This window comes from Nomascus leucogenys, chromosome 21 (assembly GCF_006542625.1).
Source record: "Nomascus leucogenys isolate Asia chromosome 21, Asia_NLE_v1, whole genome shotgun sequence".
Lineage (NCBI taxonomy): Eukaryota > Metazoa > Chordata > Mammalia > Primates > Hylobatidae > Nomascus > Nomascus leucogenys.
In genome coordinates this window covers 5,742,909-5,765,880 of record NC_044401.1, presented here as the reverse complement: position 1 = coordinate 5,765,880, position 22,972 = coordinate 5,742,909, and the positions used below count along the sequence as shown (strand labels likewise).

The 22,972-nt window shown below is 39.4% G+C and overlaps 1 protein-coding gene across 2 annotated transcripts in view; it reads left to right on the top strand.

Annotated features, from left to right (window-relative positions):
- Window positions 1-22,972, top strand: part of GAP43 (growth associated protein 43) — a 99,620-nt gene that overhangs the window by 53,852 nt on the left and 22,796 nt on the right. The gene's annotated exons all lie outside the window — the stretch shown is intronic.

The following is a 22,972-nucleotide window of genomic DNA, read 5'->3' as shown; positions in this document are numbered from 1 at the left end:
ATGTGATTATTTGGCTCTAGAAAATGCCTGGTATAAATACAGCCATCCTCTTCTTGATCCAGATTATCTAGTGTGTGAATTGCTGGCAGCAAAAGTATAATCTCAGACCACCCTTCCCTATCTCACATTATGTTTCTGGGCATTCTCTCCACCATCAGTTGGTGAGTAGTGTGTGTATATGTGGGTATGCTCGGAGAATGTTAATTGTAACATTAATTGGGGTCAAACATAATTAGGAAAATAAGTCTGTCGATGTTGCCAAAAACAAAAGAAAAACCCAAAATACAGAATATGTTGTGAAGTCAAACATAAATAATCATTTTATTATTGAGGACACAACTTTCTACAATATGCATAAATAATTGAGGGTTCCTATGATTACAAAAAGGTACTGGATTCTCTTCAGTTTGGAGCTGTAACTTGAAAGTTGGAGTGTTTTCACTATTACTGCTCAATTGTGCAGAATTGGAATAGAATATTCCCAGAGCAAGATAAATTCAAGAGAGCTTCGTCCCTGGAGACTAGATCCTTCCCTCACCCCAACACATCCACAGTGGTAAAGGAGGCCAACAGTTTCCATGATCTTTCTCTAGTCTAATATGACCCATAAATACTTTCCACCCCCAAAGATCCCCAAAGATAAAGTTTCTTCTGTGTCCATTTAAAAGATTGGGTTTACTCCTTTAGAAGTGCCTCGGATTAACCAATGATGTTTGTCATCCAAGGGTCTAAATATGGACTGAACCACAGTGTGCTCCTTGGGAGAAAACCTACTCCATGAGAGTGGTCTGAGGAATGTTTTGGCATCTGACCATCAGATTGAGAAAGTAGTGATTGGACTTTTACCTTGATATACATTTCCCCAAAATCAGATACTGCAATATGGTAGGTGAATCTTCTAGATATTTTAGGTCTACTTCTTTCATCTTATCCCTAAAATTCTATGAATAAGATGCCAGATTATGTTAATTGACATTGTTATTGGCATATTCCAGCTCTGGATAAATCGTATGCTTCTTTTCATTTTGAATCTTTATTCTAACACACAACTGTCCCAGGGGCCAGACATTGAGGTTTAGAAGATGGGAATTTTTCCCTGGAAAAGGTAAGGCATGTGATAAAAAGTGGGGTGTGGGTTTTAATTTACTCAGCAAAGCAAAACTTAACTACTTTTCTTTAGATTTAAGGTTTGAGCCTCAGATATGATGTCTGGAAATCACTTTGCATATCCACAAGTTACTTAATGTGTCATTTCCATAAATCTTAGAAATTAATCATGCTTTTAAATACAGAACGTATCTGACATGGCACAGACCATATTTTTTAACTGGGATTTCTAAAGTTGTGAGAAACAGAGACATGATGTGATTTTAGATATATGCTTATGATTTGGGTTGATAGAAGGATTTCTTGAATCTCTAGGAAGTCTAATATATATTTTAAAAGAAATTAAGTTTTATTATTTTTCAGGTTATGATAACTCCAAATGAATTAATGAAATATTTTATGTAGTAAGTTGTCAACAAATGTCAAATATTGAATAAAAATTGATGAAATTTAAATTATAGATAATAATTTGTTCACTCATTTATATATTTCTCTTGCATATTTGCTTATTCTATTGATTTATTTGATTAAAAATATGTCTGGTCAGTGAAAGCAAACAGCACTCTTCTCTGCCCTAAATGTTACAGATTCTGACTGAAAAATATCTTAATTAATCAGACTTTATCATGTGCATTCAAAGGATTAAGTTCAACTTGAAGGTAATCACAAAGGGCAATTTACATTGTTTCTTAGAGTTGGGTAGGTATTGTCCTCTTGGTTAGATTCAGAAATGCTGCCTGTCATTTCTTTCTGGATTGAGGTATCTAGTAGCTTTGCCTGCTCTTATGTGACAAGCACAAATTACTCTGCTGTGATGAATCTCATGGGATCACAGAAGGTAGAGGTGACAAGGAGATCTATCACATCATATCAGGTCCAAATTCCCAGGTGCCCTGTACTGCATTTCCTCTGTCTTCCACTGTATTTCATTTTAACCTGGGTTAAAGTAGCAGCATTTTCCACCGGGCTGTACTGTTTGGAAATGGGTGGCTACCATGGGTTGCTTTAGGATTCTACGGCTGCCCGGAGGGGCATGGACAGACAATCTAACAGGGTGCAATAGGGTTAAGGGGTAAAAGAGGTACAAAGAGAAAATCTAAGAAAATAATTTCTGTCAATATCAGGCTTAAAAATTTTAGATCAGATATGATTATTACTTTAATACCTATGGAAATGTTGGGGGAATTATAAATGTTATTTATTTTACTTCTTTTACTATTTACTACCAACCTGTTTGTTATGGGATGATGTCATTTGTATTTTGATCTTTGAAGTTGGTTGATTATTGTTATTGTTTTAAATTCTCCAAGTATGTCCACCTTTCCCTACTTTGCCACTCTGCCTGCCCAGCTCTTTACGTGCCTGCTACGAAAACATTTCAGTGCACCTCTGATAATGATTCCTTTAGAGGAAGAGAAGCGTTTAAAACATCTGTGGGACACTGCCCCATTCAGCCATGAGTAGAGAACTTTGAAGCCCCCTTTAGTGATTGTATCCTTGGGGTCTCCTGCTGAGCAGTGTCACTGTGCTCATTGGCTCTCAGTGAAGGAATTCTCTCTTACGTCTCTTCTTCTCCATGGTAGCCTATTGATCTTCCCCAATAGAGGACTCTGCTGTGGTCATATTCAGTGATGTGGTACTACCAAGGTAACCTATCCAGAAGGCTATCAATCAGTGATATTGATTGGGTGGCTGCCACAGGGTCCTTGACTGATGCTAGTTGGAAGTGTAGCTCTGAGTGACTTTAGATGTTCTGTATGTTGATCTTGGCTACATTTTATTTTCATGGTCTCAGTACACCTTGCAAATTGATGCCATCAGTAATGATCAAGAAAAGAGGGAGGAGTTTCTTATTGCCATTCCCTGAATAGAAAAATTAACTTAGTGTCTCCCTACCTCTCTTCCTCCTGTTTTTTAACCTTCCTTCCTATTCTCTCTCCTTTTTTTCTATTCTTCCTTTCTTTTTCCTTTCCCTTTATATTAACTTTCTTCTGTGCTAGGTATCGGGGTCACAAAGATGAATAAGATATGATTCTTTGGCCAGGTGTGGTGGCTCATGCCTGTAATCCCAGCACTTTGGGAGACCAAGGCAGGAGGACTTGAGTCCAGGAGTTTGAGACCAGCCTGGGCAACAGAAGGAGACCCCATCTCTACAAATAATAAATAATTAGCAGAGTGTGGTGGTGTGTGCCTGAGGTCCCAGCCACTCTGGAGGTTGAGGCAGGAAGATCACCCGAGCCTGGGAGGTCAAGGCTGCAGTGAGCCATCATTGTGTGCCATTGTACTCCAGCGTGGGTGACAGAGTGAGACCCTGTCTCAGAAAAAATAAACCAAACCAAAACAAAAACAAGATATAGTCTTTTGACCTTAATGAATTCTTACTTGGTATGGGGGTAGTATGAAATTCAGGGAATGACATTGAAAACAATCATATTTATAATCTCAATTAAATTCTGCAAATAGGTACAGGGCACTTCCCTATGCCAATGCACTTTGGACAAAATATGAATGAAGCAGTGCTTCAGGGGCTAAGATGCAGTCTGCTGCTTACTATAAAAACGTTTTATATAACATATGTCCTGATACTCAAATGATTAACAAAAAGAATAGATGCAAAATTTAGAATTTCTAGAATGATAATTGTGTGTAAGAAAATGAAATACCCAGCTCATATTTCTGAATTACGTTTCCCAGAACAATATTTTCCCTAAGGCCCAAGGTAACCATCTATTTTTCAGCTTTCCAAAAGATAGGTCCACTTCTACCAAGCTGTGTGTTAGACGTGAGATTTTCCAAGGATATTTACACTCATTTGGCAGGGTGCCTCATGAGCGGCTTTGATTTGAAATGTGGTTTCAACCACTTCCTAAATTTATACACAACTCACAAAGAATGAAAATTTTGGTTGTGGAAGTCCATAAATGCTGTTTATAAAACATGGGCACCCTGTCAGATACTCAGTGGTATACCTCTTAAATAGTGTTGATTATTAAGCTTTTATGGAGCACTTTTATATTGCTAGAGTAATCATTTTTATTGGCTTTTCTTGACAACAGCCCAACGTCATTTGATAATATTTTTCTTTCTATTTTTTTATTCCAAGAATAGGGACAAAGTAAATGGATATTCTGGCCACAAATACAGCCAGTGACAAAACAAGGATCAAACTGATTGAACTCTAAATCCTCACCTTAACTGTAGCCCTACAGTTCTTTCTCTCTGTTAAGGTGTTATATTTTGTCTCCGTTTATGCATTTTCTTTTTCTTTTTTTTTTTTTTTTTTGAGACGGAGTCTCGCTCTGTCGCCCAGGCTGGAGTGCAGTGGCGCAATCTCGGCTCACTGCAAGCTCCGCCTCCCGGGTTCACGCCATTCTCCTGCTTCAGCCTCTCCGAGTAGCTGGGACTACAGGCGCCCGCCACCACGCCCAGCAAATTTTTTTTGTATTTTTAGTAGAGACGGGGTTTCACCGTGGTCTCGATCTTCTGACCTCGTGATCCGCCTGCCTCGGCCTCCCAAAGTGCTGGGATTACAAGCGTGAGCCACCGCGCCTGGCCTGCATTTTCTTTTTTATCTTAGCTGTTGTTGTGATCTGATGCTTTTGGGAAATACCAACCAGGACCTTACTAGCATATTCTCTGTCCTACCTGCCCTGTAATACAATGTAGGGAAAAGATCTTTCAACTGAAATAAAGAGACCAGGGTTCTAGTCTCCGTATTTCTACCAACCAGATTTTAGGCAAGTTATTGCTTCTCTGTCCCTCATTTGTCTCATCCTTAGGAAAAGGAACTATGATAGTTGGTTTTTAAGGTTTTCTTTCAAGAGTTAAAATATAAAAGTCTAATAATAGGTAGCACTTAATGAGCATTTATTAACTGCCAGGTCCTGTGCAGGGTGCTAAGTGGGGATTGTCCCATTTAATCATCATAACCACTCTGTGGTAGTAGTGTAGTAGTGTAATTTTCCCTTCCCTTTTTACAAGGAGAAATCTTAGCTTTAGGGAGACTGTGGGACTTAATCATTGTTGACAGCTAGCAATGTTGAGCCAGAAGCCAAACCCTGAGAGTCTGAGAGGTCACATGCTGAACGCTGACACTTATCCAAGTGCTATTCTGGAACAAACAAAGAGAAGAGGAATGTCTAAGGACCCCAACAATGTGTTATAATATAAGAACATCTCTCTTCTTTGGATAATTGGATATTCCAGACTCTTGTCTGGGAATTATTAGGAATAGTATTTACAGATGGGTATCTAGTAACTACTATAATTCCTGATCATAATTCCCTCACAACCCTATCACCCCAGAATTATTAGGGATATTAAACTATTTCTGAGTCTTAGATTCTTATTTCAAAAACGCTCCAAGTACTGTTTTATTAGACCTGAGAGAGCTATAAAGATCAGTTGAAATTGATTGTTCTTAACACGTGTATTACTGACTCTATCAAATACATCAGTTTTCCAGGAGGATATGAAAATTAGAAATGAAAATTTTCATATCTCAATCAGAAAAAAGTCATTTTATTTATTGTAGGCAATTGCTACCCTAAGTTTAGTTTATCAGAATTAGTATCTTTTTTATATTCTTGTTTAGGTCTACCGCCCTTTGGCAAGTGCATTTCCAAAGGATCTGGTACCTTTATAACTAAAACATTAAAGAACTTAATAGAAGAGACAAATTAAAGAGCAATCATTAACTTTTTTTTTGAGACAGAGTCTCACGCTGTAGCCCAGGCTGGGGTACAGTGGCACGATCTTGGCTCACTGTAACCTCTGACTCCTGGGTTCTAGTGATTCTCCTGCCTCAGCCTCCCTAGTGGCTGGGATTACAGGCACCTGCCACCATGCCTGGCTAATTTTTGTATTTTTAGTAGAGACGGGGTTTTACCATGTTGGCCAGGCTGGTCTCGAACTCCTGACCTCAGGTGATCTGCCTGCTCCAGCCTTGCTGGGATTACAGGTGTGAGCCACTGCGCCTGGCCCTTTCATTAACTCTTTAGTTAAAAAAGTAAGCAGATAAAAGAAGATGAAGGAATGTGTTGTGGAGTCACAGGACTCATACTGTTGAGGCCATTCATTCTTTCATAGCTTATATTAAATTGTTACTGTCACCTCATAAAAGAATCTGAAAAACAGAAAGGCATGTTCTTCCCCCAATTTTAAAGTTGTGAAACTATATTTGGAACTAAAAATTAATATTTCTTAAAATATAGACTATCATTCAGATATTAACACATCTTCATAAAATATTTTTCTTTTTTCTCTACATACATGTGCACACACACACACATGACAATCTTGCAATGGTAGACCAAGGAGGCATCTTTGAAGTGTGGGACATATGGCTTCTTAGCCAATCATCCTCACTTTTCCATAGTCCCTTATTTTCTTAACTATTAGATAATGGGCTTAAGGGATGGGGTTGATAGTAGAGAAGTTTAGATAGAGGGGCGAAGAATCTAGAAGAGTCAATTCTAAGAAAGTTTATTATTAGACTAGAGGCCCAGAAGACAGCAAGAATATCTCCATAGAGGTTTCTAATCCCGTCTTACGCTTGAGGTTGAATATAAAGAGTTGAAAATGATGTTTTCTGATATGACTGGACTTCCGATTCATAATCCTCCTAACCCTGTCTCTGGATGGAAAACTATAGCTATAATAGCTACAGTGGCTATAGCCTATAGACAGCCAAAATTTGCTATCAATAGTTTCATTTCCATCTTACACTTAATGCAATATCAGTGTATTTTTATATGCTTTTATTTCATTAAAGTAATTAAACAGCTTCAAGGGTTAATAAAACCTTGGATGCTTATGTAGAGCAATGGATACATCTGATAGCCATCTGATAAGCTTTTTAAAATTTTGTCAGTAGACTGTCATTAAAACATAAAGTATTACATGGATAAGCTAATACAAATCTCTTCCAATTCTTTTTTTTTAAACTCTACATTCACAGTCATTGGATATTTGACCAATACTGAAATTGGCTAACAGGCCTAAGTATTTGAATTGGGCTATGGAACGTCCCGAGAAAAGGTGGTATGGAAGATATACAAGTTAGATGTGATTACTCAGCAATCCTCACACTTATTTGTAATCACCAAATCACAAATTAGAGGATTATGAGAATTAAAATATTTCAGTTTGATCATCTCACACCATTCTACTTGGAAGGGAAATTGTAGTTCTTAAGACATCTTCAGGGGAAGAAAATATTCTAGGAAGGCTTTTTGCCTTTCTTTGTAAAACATGTTCAATGTAAGTATTCTATCCTGGTGGCACATATACAGTGAAATAACCTTTGAAGGCTTTTTTTTCCCTGTTTTATTTTGTTTTTCCAGTATGAGTTAGTAGAATCTTTTGGAATTTGGAATAGAAACCAGAAGCCATTTACCTAAAATGGTCCCTTCTTACTGGTGCATGATGAATGTGTGTGTCTCTCAGATAAAGTGGAGATGAACATTTCTATCGCCTTGAAAAAAATGTTCTCTTCCCTGGTATATGACAAAGTGAAGGATATAATTTAGATATGTTTAAGCACTGTATCCATGCCTGTAGTATCCCTTCTGCCAGTTTCCAAGCATATATGTATACACACACATTCAATATGTAGGGAAAGGGCTGCCCAAGAGTTCAGACTGTAGGGAAAATCTGGAAGAATGGTAAGTTCTACATTTTCTTCACCCTTCAGGCCAAAAAGAAGTAGAGAATGGCTCCAGGAACACCCCTCGTCTCTCTGAGGGTGTGTGTGAAGAGTAATGATCGTTCCTCGGCTGGTTATGTAATCAGGATATGTTTGTGAACCTACAGTGGGTTGAGGAGAGCTGAGAGTTGAGACTAAAGCTATCTAAGATGAAATTTATAGTGCCTAAGAATTAAAACCCTGGTTTGGCTAATTAGGGGAACATTATCCAGGAAGTGTTCTTGGTGTAGAAGTTGCCTCAGCTGAATCTTAAAGGATAAAATATATCCAATGAAAAGGGATATCATTTATTTAAAAACTTGAGAAACCACCTTTCATTCAAATTAACACACACATATAAATAAATTGATTCAGGTCATAATTCTGCAGCAGCTTTTTAACCTTCAGTGGAAAAAGTAGCTTCATGTCTGTGTTGTTTATTGTTGTTTTTCCTGCATTTATGACAATACTTTGAATGAATAATATTATGCCATAGAGAAAATCCTAAACTTACCCAGGAAAATGAATACAGAAGCTCATTGGAAAGTTTAGTTGTTACTCAGGCCCATAAGTCATCCCTGAGGTTGCCAGAATTCAAACCATTTAGGCCTTCATAGACCAGTGTGAGCATTTTGCATTATATTTAGAAACATATTGAGAACTAGAGGAAGTCAAGGCTGCTCCCTACTGAAAGCAGGTGATTAATTTCACTCCAGACATGAATGACCTGTGGGTGGCCCTTGCCAGTGTGTGACAGAAACACCCAGGGAAGAAATGATTTGCCAGGTTCCTTGGCTTCCTTTCCTCATCTGACACAATTAAGTAATCTTTGCAAGGTGTGTAAGAGTCTATTGAACCTGCTGTTGCTCCACTATAGGGTGAATTGTTAATGTGTTCCCAAACCAACAGTGTTGGGACACAGACCAGTAAACAGGCTTTCCCACTCCTTAGTGCAAACATAATTTGTGTACAGCCTGTGAGCTATTCAGATTACAGACCATGAGGGACATTGCAGTGGGAGGCTGAAAGGATTCTTCCCTACACAAAAACTGCAACTTAAAGTCACCCTCATGTATTTGGTAAAAAGACAGAATGTGCCCCACTTTGTGAAATTCTATTCCAGTTTAAAGGGCTAAGAAAGCGCAGAGTTCAGTAATGTGGTTTCAGCGTTCTCCCCATTGGTGTAATCAAATCCTTTTAGAAGGAAAACTAGCGGTGAAAGATTTTTGATTTCCTCTTTCCTCTTCCTTTGATACTGGTGGTTTAATTATAATAGATTCATAAAAGAATCTGGCCCCTATTGGAAGATGTGTTAGTTTTCTTTTTCTTTCCACCAAGGTGTAAACCATTCATTATGATTTTATCAGATACCTGCAGTGGCATGCTGGTAAACTGGCTCTCCAAAAAATAAAACAAAACTCTAAAAGCCTTTATTTGTAGTTTTTGCCAATTTCTATGGTATAAATACTCCCATCCTAGCTGATTTCAGGCTACCAATGTGTAATTTCCAAATAAGCAGTTGGGAAGAGGTGCTAATATCTTGCTCTCAGCAGCCAATGTTAGTCAGCTCCAGCATACCCCAAATCATTATATTTTAGCAATTTGATTAATTTTATTTTGAATAATTCTAAAATACTAAGAATAGTAATTATCAACTTCCAAATACTGCATCAGTATAGAAGCATATAAATATCCATTTGTAAAACCACATAGTTATGTACATACATATATATGTGATGGCATGGGAAGTATTTTCAACATTCGCAGTCATTTCTGTTGAGCATTGTACACTTGCTAAAGGCTAAGGAAAAAAAGTAAAGTTTAGAATTGGTATTCTTGTATTCAATTAGAAAAACAGTTGCTACTGAAGGAATTCGTACATTGTCCTCAAAATTTGATCTGAGCTGTATCTTTTTAATGCATTGAAAGGCTTTTTATCTTTTTTTAAAGGAAAGTGCATAATTTATTACATTTATGAGGTTATAATAAAATGCATACTTAGGAACTTTAAACATCAGTTAAAAGTAATCATCAGACATAAAATTCTCAAATCTTGGAACCCAAAATACTAAATTTTAGAATTTTCTTAAAACCTCTTTCTCATGATTAACTTAGTTTGAAAATTATTATGTTCTTTCATAAGAAAAGAAGGAAAATTTAAAAATAGACATGTTGATGGAGGCAATAGTTCTCAGCTGGTTTTTCAGAGATGATTTCGGGGTTCAGATTGATTTGCAACCATTTAACATTTAATGCAGAAGAAGAGTTGACTATTTCCTTCCCTCATACTAATTTTTCGTGAGAAAGATGCTTTTAGTGCTAGGAGGAACATTGTGAAACAATGTCTTCACAGAGGTAGAATCAGATGAGTAAGTAACTGCTGAAGGCAGACATTTTCAAAATTGTTAGCCTAGGCACTATTTGCTCAAATGAGTTTAAAATATATACATTAAACCCCAAAGCAGAGAAGCTTTGGTTGAGAATGATAGGGAAAAGTGGAGATGACTGAAGATGCCCTGAAATCCCTCCCCCCCTTTTGTTTTTGCATCTATTCCTACCCTCTAAGTGGATCATTTCTGAGCCCTGAAGTACAGTTTGAAAAAAGCAAATTTCAGAAATTTCTCAGCTACTTATTGTCTACATGTGGACAGCAAGAAAATAGTCAATGCCAATTGATCTCATTTACTGTAAGCTGATCTTCACAATGAGTATGGATAACTGCACCCATATTGATGACATAGTAGATTATGTGTATTACTTATAAGGTCAACAGAAAATTGATTCATATTACAGTCCTATTGTGTAGTCGCAGATAGGACTGGTCTGAGTAACTTCTAAACATGGCTTTAGGTAACTAAGCACTGTTCCATTTAATTTTAGTTCCATTGGTATTAAAACCATGCAGAATTTATTTTCTAAATGATATTTTACAAATAATAATCCCAAGGAAAATTTATTTTCTAGAATCCTCAATCAGTGAACTTTGAGTTGTGTTGCTGGAGCCTGGAGTTCCATGGAGCAGCATCTCAGCAGTAGTTTCTGGGAATTGGGGTTGTTTTGCAGAGGCCAGGTTAACAAGGATTGGGGCCCTAGGATTGGGGTCCTATCTTGCAATCCCCTACACCTCTACCAAACTATTTTGTGATCTTGGTTAAACTTTGATTTGACATTTTAACTAAAAATAATTAAAAATTACTGTTTTGGCCGGGTGCAGTGGCTCACGCCTGTAATCCCAGCACTTTGGGAGGCCGAGGCCGGTGGATCACAAGGTCAGGAGATCGAGACCATCCTGGCTAACGTGGTGAAACCCCGTCTCTACTAAAAATACAAAAAATTAGCCGGGCGTGGTGGCGGGCGCCTGTAGTCCCAGCTACTCGGGAGGCTGAGGCAGGAGAATGGCATGAACCTGGGAGGCGGAGCTTGCAATGAGCCGAGATCGCGCCACTGCACTCCAGCCTGGGCGACAGAGAGAGACTCCGTCTCAGAAAAAAAAAAAAAAAAAAAAAAGAAATTACTGTTTTAAACTGAAGACCAAATTCAAAAGGTCTTCAATCTTGGCAAGATTAAAACTCAACATAATTCAAAACTCATCTTTTCAGGCAGGTACCCAATCTGTACTTAGCTTGAATTATTTAGTTTACAAACAGATACTGCTCAAATTCTAAAATTTGACTTGTAGTATAAATCATAAACAAATGGAATTTGAATGACTCACCCAGGGTTACTAACAAAAATTTTTTATTATTTATGTATTTATTTATTTATTTATTTTTGAGATGGAGTCTCGCTCTATCACCCAGATTGGAGTGCAGTGGTGCAATCTTGGCTCACCGCAACCTCTACCTCCCAGGTTCAACCGATTCTCCTGCCTCAGCCTCCCGAGTAGCTGGGATTACAGGAGTGTGCCACCATGCCCAGCTAACTTTTTGGATTTTTGGTAGAGATGGGGTTTCACCATGTTGGTTTCACCAGGTGTCAAGCTCCTGGCCTCAAGTGATCCACCCACCTTGGCCTCCCAAAGTGCTGGGATTGTAGGCATAAGCCACTGCCCCTGGCCTCAAATTATTAAAACTATTATATCCATGGGTACTTTAACTTAAAAAATAGGCTAATAATGCAGTAATATTTTTTAGTTCTACTCCAGTGTGCAACATAATTGTATAAATAATGCATTCCTTCTGATAGGATACTACTTAAAAAATTCTATCTATACAATTTTGGAATATCCACAAAAATAAGATTTCTAGAAGGTTAAAGGCCAAAATCGGTCTCAAAAATTCTAAAAATATCTGTCGCCTTTCTTTTTCCCACTCCTTAGCCCTAGTGGACAATAGCTGTTTGTGCCTCTGTGGAAGCAAATGCTCCAAAGGGAAATATGCATGGGCAATGGGGCCAATTCTTATTTAACTCCACGGACTGACATCCTAAATGCCTCTTCAGTGATTAACATCACAACGTGACACAATTCAGCTGGGTAAAAGGGATAGGTCCCATAATGCCATGCTCACTCCTTATAAATTCAAGTAGACTACTTGAAAAACCACTCATACAAAGCTATGAATTTATACCTGTAAAACTTCCCAATGCTTGCCTACCTTTTGCAACCTGAATGCAATCTAACTTATTTCCGCAGCATAGGAGGCCTCATGTGATCTCACGTCTTAGCTTTCTGATCAGATGTCCTTCTACTCTGCCCTTCTTCCCCATTCTCTAGCCCTAATAGCTTTCTTAAGGTCTCTTGAATGCATACAGCTTGCTCCTGTCCCAGGGCCTTTGCACTTGCTTTCTCCCTTGAGCTTCCACGGTCACCTCTTAGCCCTTGCCTCTTGGCACTCAGGTCTCCATTTGAATGTCCCTTGCTCAGAGAAGACTTCCCTGACCATTTGAGCAGAACAGCACTACCCCTACCAATGCCAACGGTTATATCACATTACCCAATTTATTTTCTCTGTAGCATTCTTAGTGCCTAAAACGACTGTGTTTATCTGTGCTGTCCTCAGTTTCTCTCCCTCTCAGTAGACTTTTCATTTCTTGAAGGCTGCATGGTAGTTCCAGTGCTCAGAATAGAGCACAGCACATAGAAGGCTCTCAATAGACATCCACTGACTGGCCAATAATATGGATTGCACTTATGGAGAGATTTCTTTTCATAAACAGCTTGAAAGGGAAAGAATCATTTAATTTTTTTTAAATTGGAAGCCCCACAAGAAAAGCTAAGAGTTTTTCAGGCAAGTGTCCGTTTTTATTGCTTGCAGCCCAGTTCTTTGGAATTTTATACATCAGCAACTTCTTTTCCATAACCCATTTCTAAATATTTCGCAGGCACCCAGACACTCTGAGTCTGAGTGAGGGTATTTGACTCAGAAGGAAAATTGGTCAGAATGTGAAAAAGGAAGGTGGGCGCTTAGGAGGAACAAGGTGGGGATGTGGATAGAGATTCTTTACTTCCTATAGAGAAAAGGGAGAGTAGGAGGGAAGAATAATGGGGTAGAAAATGGAGAAAAAAGCGGGAGGAAAAAAAGCAGAAGAGGACCAGAAATCGATCAGGGGAGGCAGAAGGAAGAAGCAAGGGCAAAGTGGAGAAAGAATAGATGGTAGAAAAGAGAAAGAAGGAGTAATAGGCGAGAAAGCAAGAGGCATGGGAGAAGCAGGGCTGGAGGGGCGCTGAAGAGCAGGGGAAGGCACTGACTGAGCTGAGTACCAAGAGACAGCCGTGGTTTTCTTGTAGCTCTGTTTCCGACAAGCTCTCTGGCCGTGGCCAAGGCCAATTTACCTTCCTTGCTGGTAAAAGAAGATGGTTTTACGGGATCTTCCAGCACTAGCGCTCTCTGTTCTTGGCTTCACAGACAGCAGGCCTTAAAGGGTTCCTTGGCAAATGGATTTTCTGTCTTTGAGCAGATCTAAGTGGCAGATGGGGCACAGCTCCCCTAGGAGAGACCCCCCCCTGCCACCCCCTGCCCACCATTGTCTGAGCCCTTCTGCAGCATCAGTCCCCAGCCAGCACTGCCTCAACAAACCAAGAGACATTGTCTCTGCTTGCTTCCAGACAGGAAAAGAAAAGGATTGAGTTTCATAATCTCACAATTTTAAATGGAGGCCTATTTCGATACAAAGTTTCAGATTACAAGGCATGTTTCAGAAACATTCTTTAATTGGAACACCTCATAGAGAGACAGTCTTGGAACTGGACAGTCCTGGGTTCAACCTTAGGTTCCTCACTGCATGGTTTTAATGATTTGTATAACCTTCAATGTCTTCATCTATAAGATGGAGATTAAAATGTTACCCTTAAACAGTTGTGATGAGGTAACATATTTAAAGAACCAGGTATAGAGTAGGTCCTCAATTAGTATCATTTTGCCTAAGTTCTGAAATAATCACTTTTCATCCTCATACTCTCCTCTCCCCATATGAAGATCCTCTGGGCAATTCTTTTTTTTTTTTTTTTTTTTTTTTTTTTGAGACGGAATCTCGCTCTGTCGCCGAGGCTGGAGTGCAGTGGCATAATCTCGGCTCACTGCAAGCTCTGCCTCCTGGGTTCACGCCATTCCATTCTCCTGCCTCAGCCTCCCAAATAGCTGGGACTATAGGCACCCGCCACCATGCCTGGCTAATTTTTTGTATTTTTAGTAGAGACGGGGTTTCACCGTGTTAGCCAGGATGGTCTCGATCTCCTGACCTCATGATCCACCCGCCTCAGCCTCCCAAAGTCTTGGGATTACAGGCATGAGCCACTGCGCCTGGCCCCCTCTGGGCAAATCTTAAAATTGAAGATGGTAAAAGCATGGATAACCTGTCATCTTCCTACAGGTAAAATAGTGGAAGAAATTACTTCATCCAGCAAATAAAGAGAACAATGGTTTCTTGGTGACCCAAAGTAAAGTGTTTCAGAGTATTATTTTGTATTCATAGTAATAAAAAAGACAAATATATTATTCAATGGATACTGCAACAATAGACAGAATTGCAACAAACATGAATTTAGCCAAATCTCTTGTTTGGAGGCCTGCAGTGGAGGAGAAATATCAGAGGGGTCTTGGAATCAGACTTATCTATGTTTGAATCAAAGGTCCAGTCCCTAACCAGCTCTATGCTGTTAATTCAACATCAGCTTTGTCATTGTGAAATAAAACGTCCTCACTGCAGAACTTGGTGGCTGTCGGTATTAAATAGATCATGTGTAAAAGGTGTCCATTATGGTATTTTATTGAACACATAGTAAGTGCCTAATAGAAAGTCACCATTGTTCCTGTCCTTTCAGCTGAAGCTATTGGGAAACTTTTTTTTTCTTTGGTACTACACCTGATTTTATGAAGGAAATTAACGTGCAAATAGGACATGATTTATGGCCAGCAAGAGAGACACATAATGATTTGCAGTCTCTTTTGGGAGTCAGAGACTATTCTATTTGGCCTACCTTGTAGCTCAGCAACATTACCAAGTCCTTACATTATCAGTAATGACTGAGCCTGGAAGTCAGCCAAGGCTACCAGGTAGCGATGTTAGGATTAATTTGGGCTTCATGTAATTGGTCCCTCAGAAACTGCAATCTAGGGATTCAATAGGAAAGGTTGGGATACCTTAAGGGAAATAGCTAACACACTCTTTCCAGGTAGATACCAGCTATAACTTATCACATCTTGGATTTCAATCCTACAGCCTTAGACCTAAAAGGAAACTTAAAAATTGCCTAAGCCTGGGAACTGGATGGGCTTCAGGAGGGTTCTTTCATCTCCTAAGATTATTTGCAACATGTTATACTGTGTGTGCATATGGATGATATTCTTGGCAAAACGACCTTGTCTTTCATCAGATACTCTACTGGGACCACTGCACAAAAATATTATGATCCACTATGCTCGAACAATCTCCAGAAGAAGTTGTGTGTGCCTGTGGTTTAATGAACGATGAAGCATGTTCTGGGATTCAGTTGCATGGTCTGGCCATGGTTCCACAATGGGTTAGCATCAGAATAGAGCAGATAAACCCAGATGTCGCAAGAACTGTATTCTACTGTCATTCAGTTAATTTGTCCTTATTAATACGTATAATTTCCATACTACACAGGCATTGTGAGGGATGTAGATTATAAAAGTGAATATCTGTTGTCATGGAAGTTACAGTCTGGATGGGGAGAACAGTAAGGCTCTTAAAAGAAAACAGAAACAAAAATACTCAGGACCAGTATAGAACAAAATAAGTTTGTGACTGCTTGCAAACTGCAGTCGGTAGTTGTGGCAAAGGAATTCAGAGGCCATGATAGTGGGTAGGGTCTGAAGAAAAGAAATGAGCATTATGATGAGGCATTGGTGAGGATACCGGCCTTAGTAGTTTGTGCCAGTGAGGAGAAGGTAGGGCATGTTGGACCTTGAAGTGGTCAGAAGTTTTCAGTCTTGGTCCAACAGCAAATAGAGGGTGGTTAAAATTTTTACTTCACCATACTATTTTGCTCCCAGAATGACTCTGATGTCTCTATGAAGAGTACACGAAGTACAATCCACACTTATGAATTCAATTCAGACTATTAATATTATTTCAGCATACTTGTCAAAGTGACTTAACAATCTACTTCTAGACTGAATTTTTGGTCATATCTGAAGGACCAAAAAATCAAAATTGATTTAGGATTAACTTCAAAATAGGACCCAATCACAATAGTTGTTCCTATTGCACTGCTAAGCAGTTTGCCTGGGGTCATTTCTTCCTAGAGAGTGACGCCTGACGTGCCTGCCTTCCACTCAACCTCCACAGCTGGGAACAGAATTACACTGGTGCCCTCTGCTGGGATGAAATGGGAAGTTGATCAGGAAACAATGGTGTCTTCGTCTTTTCAACGTAGGTGGCGATTCCCCGGCCCACCGCAGCCTCCAGGCTGGATTCATTTAGTGTTCTCTCCAGGCCTGCCTGTCAGGTGTCTTCTTTGCATCATACCTGAATTTATTAACCAAAAGGAGTAATTGGGTTTTTATTGTAAGAAGGTTGTCAGCTAATTTTTAAAAGTAGTCCAAGGAAATGCCGCCCCCTTTCCTCTGACAGTTTGAGAGCTGGGCCCTGGTTCAACACACAGGGCGACTCATCTTGGGTGGTGGCTTGGCCGTCTTGCTAGAGAACAATACATATTAAGAGCCACGGGGAGACTCTGGGACCATTTTAAAAAATCCTGTTAAATTATTATTATTATTATTTATTTTAATGGTGAAGAAAGCACATTGATATTCATTGCTGATTTTCTTGGCTCAAATAAACAGCATTAATGCTATGGTGTTAAATTCGATTTAGAGTGTCTACTCTGGTGTGCCTTTGGTACCCCGCTCAGCTGATTTTTCTGCTAGAGGTGAAAAAACATTCAGTTGTAATTAAGAAAGGGGTGGGGGAGTGCTGAGAAGGAAACCGAAAGAGAGAAGAGTTGTGAAGTCTCATGTGTGCAAATTGGTAATGAACTTCTAAAATAAAAGGATGGGGGCTGGGGCGGGGCGGGGCAGGGGAGAGGATGGATTGAAATGATCCTTTCCTGCTCCCCACTTTTATTTTATTTTATTTTGTTTAGGATCAATAATATGGACATGGAGGTCTGCCGCTGGTTTCCATAACAACCTGGCTTATTGAAAGACTGCAGGCTCCACGAATCCCCAATTATCAGCCTTCCAGGGCTTATTAATGGAGCTGAGCATCCCAGTGAGGCAGGCAGCTCATTGTTGGCACGTGCCTGGTGGGCTGGCGGAGGGTGGAGGAGATGGGAAGAGGAGATGTGTGGTGAGACAGCAGCCATTTTTCCCCGTCACTTGCAGGGGGCGGGGGGAGCAGTCATTCAGGAGGCTGTGAGAGCCTCTCTTGAAGCCCTGAGTGGCTGCCGCTGCTGTTACAGGCAGCCCAGAAATCGAAGCAAAGCTTGTTTTTCCAGCTCCACCCCAAAGCCATCTATCTGGAATAAATCCATATGAATATATCACACGCCCTGTATGTTTATTGAGCTTCTGTAATTAGTCGGGCTTTCCTCACAAAGACAATGGTGACTCTATATTTCTAATATTAACTCAAGCCTTAATTAAAATGTGAAGCCAACCTAATGCATATTTGATAGCTTTGAATTACTCAGTCTTTGGTCTGGCTTCACTTATTAGGCCCTCGCCATAGAATAATTACAATAGCAACAATAATACCCATGATCATCAAAATACAGATAACATTTACTTATCTTGTGCCAGGCTTTCTGCTAAAAGCTCCACATGGAGTTTCTTGTTTAAGCTTCACAATGATCCTATGATGAGGGGTATCACTGTCCCTTTTTTACAAATGAGGAAACAGAAGCAAGAGAACTTAAATGACTTATCTTAGGCTACAGGGCTAGTGAGTACATCAGAGTCTCATTTCTGCTCCCTTTCCATAATTATGTTTTATTATTCAACATGGGTATCCTCAAGATAGAAAAAGAACAGCACATTTATAGTAAATTTTGTGCTATTCAATGTTAATTGGGGAATGAAACATTCTGGTTTATCAAATATTTTGATTAATAATTGCTATTCATGTCATGATTGGATTTCCAGTGGGAAAGATCTGGGATATAATAAAACATACACAACATTAGAAGTATAGTAATCATAGTCATAAGATGCTTCAGGATCATTATACAAATGTGAATTTTTATTGTAGTGGAGAAGTGTTAGTTGATAAAGACTTCTGTTTGACAAAATGCCAGTTGAACTGTTTTTATAGCATGGAAATATCAGTGCCTTAACACTTTTGAATATTGTAGATTTCAAAGTGCTTTACATAAACTACCACAGAAGTTCAATGTGATGAGAAAAGAAAAATTTTAGGATCTTTCAGAGTTAAAGAATATTAGTGCTTGGAAAACCTTAAATGCATTAAATACTCTGGATCCTTAGACTATGCTTTTTAAAACTGGAACCTTAGAGTAACTGGGAAATGGAATGTGACACACCCTTGAGGTGGTTCAATGCAAGTCTGTCATCAAGCACTGTTAAAACAGATCAACATTTGCAGAAATTTCATCACAGTTGCTCAAATAACATTTTTTATTATTTTAGTCTCCAGAAGTGAAAATAGAACTTGTTTCCAAGGCCCCCAACTTTTTAAGAATTAAGAGAAGTGACAATATGGATTGTTTTATTTAATACTTAGCATATAATCTAAGCATTTTACATGTGTCATCCATACACAGCAACCCTATGAGGTAAGTACACCCTTGTTTATAGATGGAGAAATCAAAGTACAGAGAACACATAACATGCCTGAGGTATCACATTTGGGAAACACATTCAAACTCAGGCAGTCTAGTTCCTAAGTCTGTGTTCTCAACCAGAGTTGTCTATACTCTCTCCAATTTGTTTCTTCCTATTCTGCGTTTAATCCACAACAATCACATCTACCTCCTACCCACTCCCCAAACTCCCCATCCAGTGAAACAACTTTAGCCAGACTCACAAGTGACCTCCACATTGCCAAAACCCAATGGCCAATTCTAAGGCCTCATCTTCTTTTACCTACTAACAGCATCGCAGAGTTGATCACTTTCTACTCTTTGAAACACTTTCGTGACTGCTCTTCCAGGATGTTGCCTATTCTGATTACCTTTGCCAACCTACTGGCTAGTCCCATTCAGTTTCCTTTGCCCTTCCTTCTTTATTTCCCTGATTTCTAAATGTTGAGTTACCCCACAGCTTAGTTCTTGGATGTCCTCTCCTCTTTTCTCTTCTACATTCGGTCGCTCTCTTTTTTTTTTTTTTTTATTTACATTTATGCCTTTGGTGATCTCTCCAAGCTCATGGGTTTAAACACTGTCTACCATGTGATAAGCCCCAATCTCCCATCTATAGCCCGGACCTCTCTCCCCACTCCAGACAACTGCTTACTCTACATCTCAACTTGGATATCTAACAGATATCTCAAATTAAATCACTTGAAAACCAAACTTCTGTCTTTTTTTTCTGAACTTAACGCCTTCTCCAGTCTTTCTCATCTCAGGAAATGACAAGTCCATCATTTCCTGATACTTAGGCCATATACCTTAAAATTATTCCTTTTTTTCTTTTCCTTTGACAACATTAAATCTATGAGCAAGTCTTATTGGCTCCACCTTCAACATATATCCAGAATCTCAGCACATCTCACTTTTTCTAGCACCCATTTCACTTCAGCAAAAGTCGTCCTTAAAGTGGCCTCAAAGCTCCATGTTCTCAGCATATCCACTAGGTCACCACTTGGATTTCCTCTCCTGTTACTCTCCATTTCTTGGTCCTTTCTAGCAATACTGATTTCCTTGCTGCCTCCCCAACAAACAGGTGTGCTCATATCCAGGGAATTTGCAATTTACTGTTCCCTCTGCCTCAAAACCTCCCTCCTCTAGAAATTTATAGAATTCACTCTCTAACCATCTTCAGCTCTCTGTTCAGATATCACCTTCTCAAAGCAACTTTCTCTTCGTTTAATAGTCACCCCAACCTCATCCCAGCATTTCCCCTTCTTTTTCCCAATTTTGTTATGTTCAGGAATTTTTGTTTGCTGGTTAGTTTTGTTTGTTTGTTTGTTTTTAGACAGATTCCTGCCATTGTTGCCCAGGCTAGAGTGTAGTGGTGCAATCTCGGCTCACTGCAACCTCCACCTCCTGGGTTCAAGTGATTCTCCTGCCTTAGCCTCCTGAGTAGCAGGCACTACAGGCGCCCACCACACCGGGCTAATTTTTGTAATTTTGTATTTTTGTATTTAGACGGGGCTCCACCATATTGGTCAGGATGGTCTCAAACTCCTGACCTCAGGTGATCCACCCACCTCAGCCTCCCAAAGTGCTGGGATTACAGGCATGCACCACCACACCCAGCCAATTTTGTTATTTTCATAGTGCTTACTGCCATCTAATGTATTATATGTTACATTTATTTATTTATAATAATAACGTAAACTTCATGAAGACAGAGTATTTTTGGTTTTATTATTATTTCGTACACTGTGGTATTCTCAGCAACTGGAACAAGCAGTAAATGCTCAATAAATATCAATTCATTCAATAAGTGAAGAAGATACCAAGCACATGTATTAAACAGGCAGTTCTGAGGGAACTTTCTCTCTGCCACCTAAGCACATGTTTCCTCACCTTCCTTTGTCCCTGTACATTCTTTGGTGACTCATAGAGTTCTCACATGTAATGCCATCCTCCTAATGACCGGAAGATGATGGCCGCTGGACAGCAACTATAACTGGGTTGTGTCTGTGGCATCAGGGCACTAGCCCCTTGTTTTAGCCTCACTGCTTCACAAGCCCTCCTTACGTGGAGTCCATGCCACAGGGAGGAAATTGTTTCATCTTTCAATGCAAAGGATATATCTCTAAAAGCAGAGAACCATTTTAGCAAATTCAAAACCAGTGGGAATTCTGCCCAGACTGGAAATAGATGGTAAAACACACTTTTGCTTAGAAGTGAGCTGCCTTTCTTTCATGTTGAATCATCAAATCAAAGTCATAGAAACTTTAATGTCTAACAAAGAGTCTCTGGCAGATTAAAATTTTCCACTTATAAATTATAGTTAACTCAGCATTTACCTATTAGTAACCCTTTTGTAGTATGTTAAATTTGCTTACATATTGATTATAACTCAATGTGATTGGAACGTTTTTCCATATGGGAGTATTTCTTCAAAGGAACCACTGCATAAAAATTCACAGAGTACATGTGCGTGTGTGTGTGTATATTATATATATAATATATATATAAAATATATATATATAAAACCAGTTCTGTTGGTCATGATCAGAGTCCAAGGATTAAGTCTCATATCATCCATTAGCTTTGCACAATTAGAAAATAGTTTTGTGACTCAGATTACTCCAATAAAACCAGTAGGTCTTCTCTTAAGATTCTAACTGTGGTTGGTAAGAATAAATGCAGAACACTGTGAGACAAACAAATCTAGTTTGTATAGCTGTAGACAATCTTTGGTGAGAAAAGTCTGCTTATGTCTGTGGGGCTATGTTTTTATGTGGTGGAACTTAGAAAGTGGAGTGGAAAAGTGTGGGTAGAGGGTGGAAATGAGCACATACTTAGGTGACGAGAGAGATGAGGGTGTGGGGGTGTCAGTGCTACCTGAAAAATCCTAATCCCAAAGGAAAGTGGGAAGGGACCAGGGTGACAGCAAGCAACTATAAAACTTTAAAATCTATGGACCAGAACCCCTGATAATAGGAATCTGTTTATAAGTTAGATAACAAAATATGTTTGTATATATAATGACTTGGCCCTAAACTGGTAATCCTTCATTTCTTACTCATAGCCTCAACATTCCCACCACCATCCTCCATTGTTGGAACAGCTGCCCAGCCCTTACATATGACAAGAGAAAATGGGAGGAGCAGGAAGGCAGGACACCTTAGGCATAAAAGGTTGTGTTTCATCTTTACTGCTGAGTCCTTGTAAAAGTGGCAGCCATTCTCGTGGATTGGAATTCGCTGCCCCTGATCTTAGGTGGACAATTGTTGATTGTGTCTGTCTACCATGGAAAGATTTGGTTTACTGAGGAAGTACTTTGGCATTGGCAGGAGGTTGATAAGAATACAATCATTCTACCTCCGCTATTCATCTTGAACATCCTGCATCCTGACACCTGCTGAGTAAGACAGATTTGTACCCTGTCACCACATGTGTGATGTGCATGTGAGAAACATTAACAGGGTTAATGCCACTCTCTTACAAAGAGAATTTTGTTTTCACTTGTTCTCTCCCATATTGCTCTAACACCCTCTGTGCCATCGTTCCCAACCTTCCTTCCTCTTCCCCCACCACTATGCGCCCACCCAGATCTCCTGAGAGTCGTTACTACTCAGCCCATCAGCCAAAGTTAGTGGGTTTCCATGGTAACCAGGCAGCTGGTGTCTAGACACTCTGAGAGATGCCTTGCAATTGAGCTGCAAATCTAGCTTCTATCAAACACCCCCTCTCTTCCCTCCTCCTCTTTCCTCCAATTTCCTTTTTATTTACAGCAGGCATTAATGCCAACACTGAATGGAGTTTCTTTTTGACAGGCCATTAAAGGAAGAGGGGAATGAGAGAGAGGGTGAAAACCCCCAACTTGCTGTCTTGTCATATCAGTGCAATGAGAAGACAACCGAGGTGACAGACTCTGATCTGGTTTGCTCTTTCTTCTTTAAGAAGGATTTTATTTAATT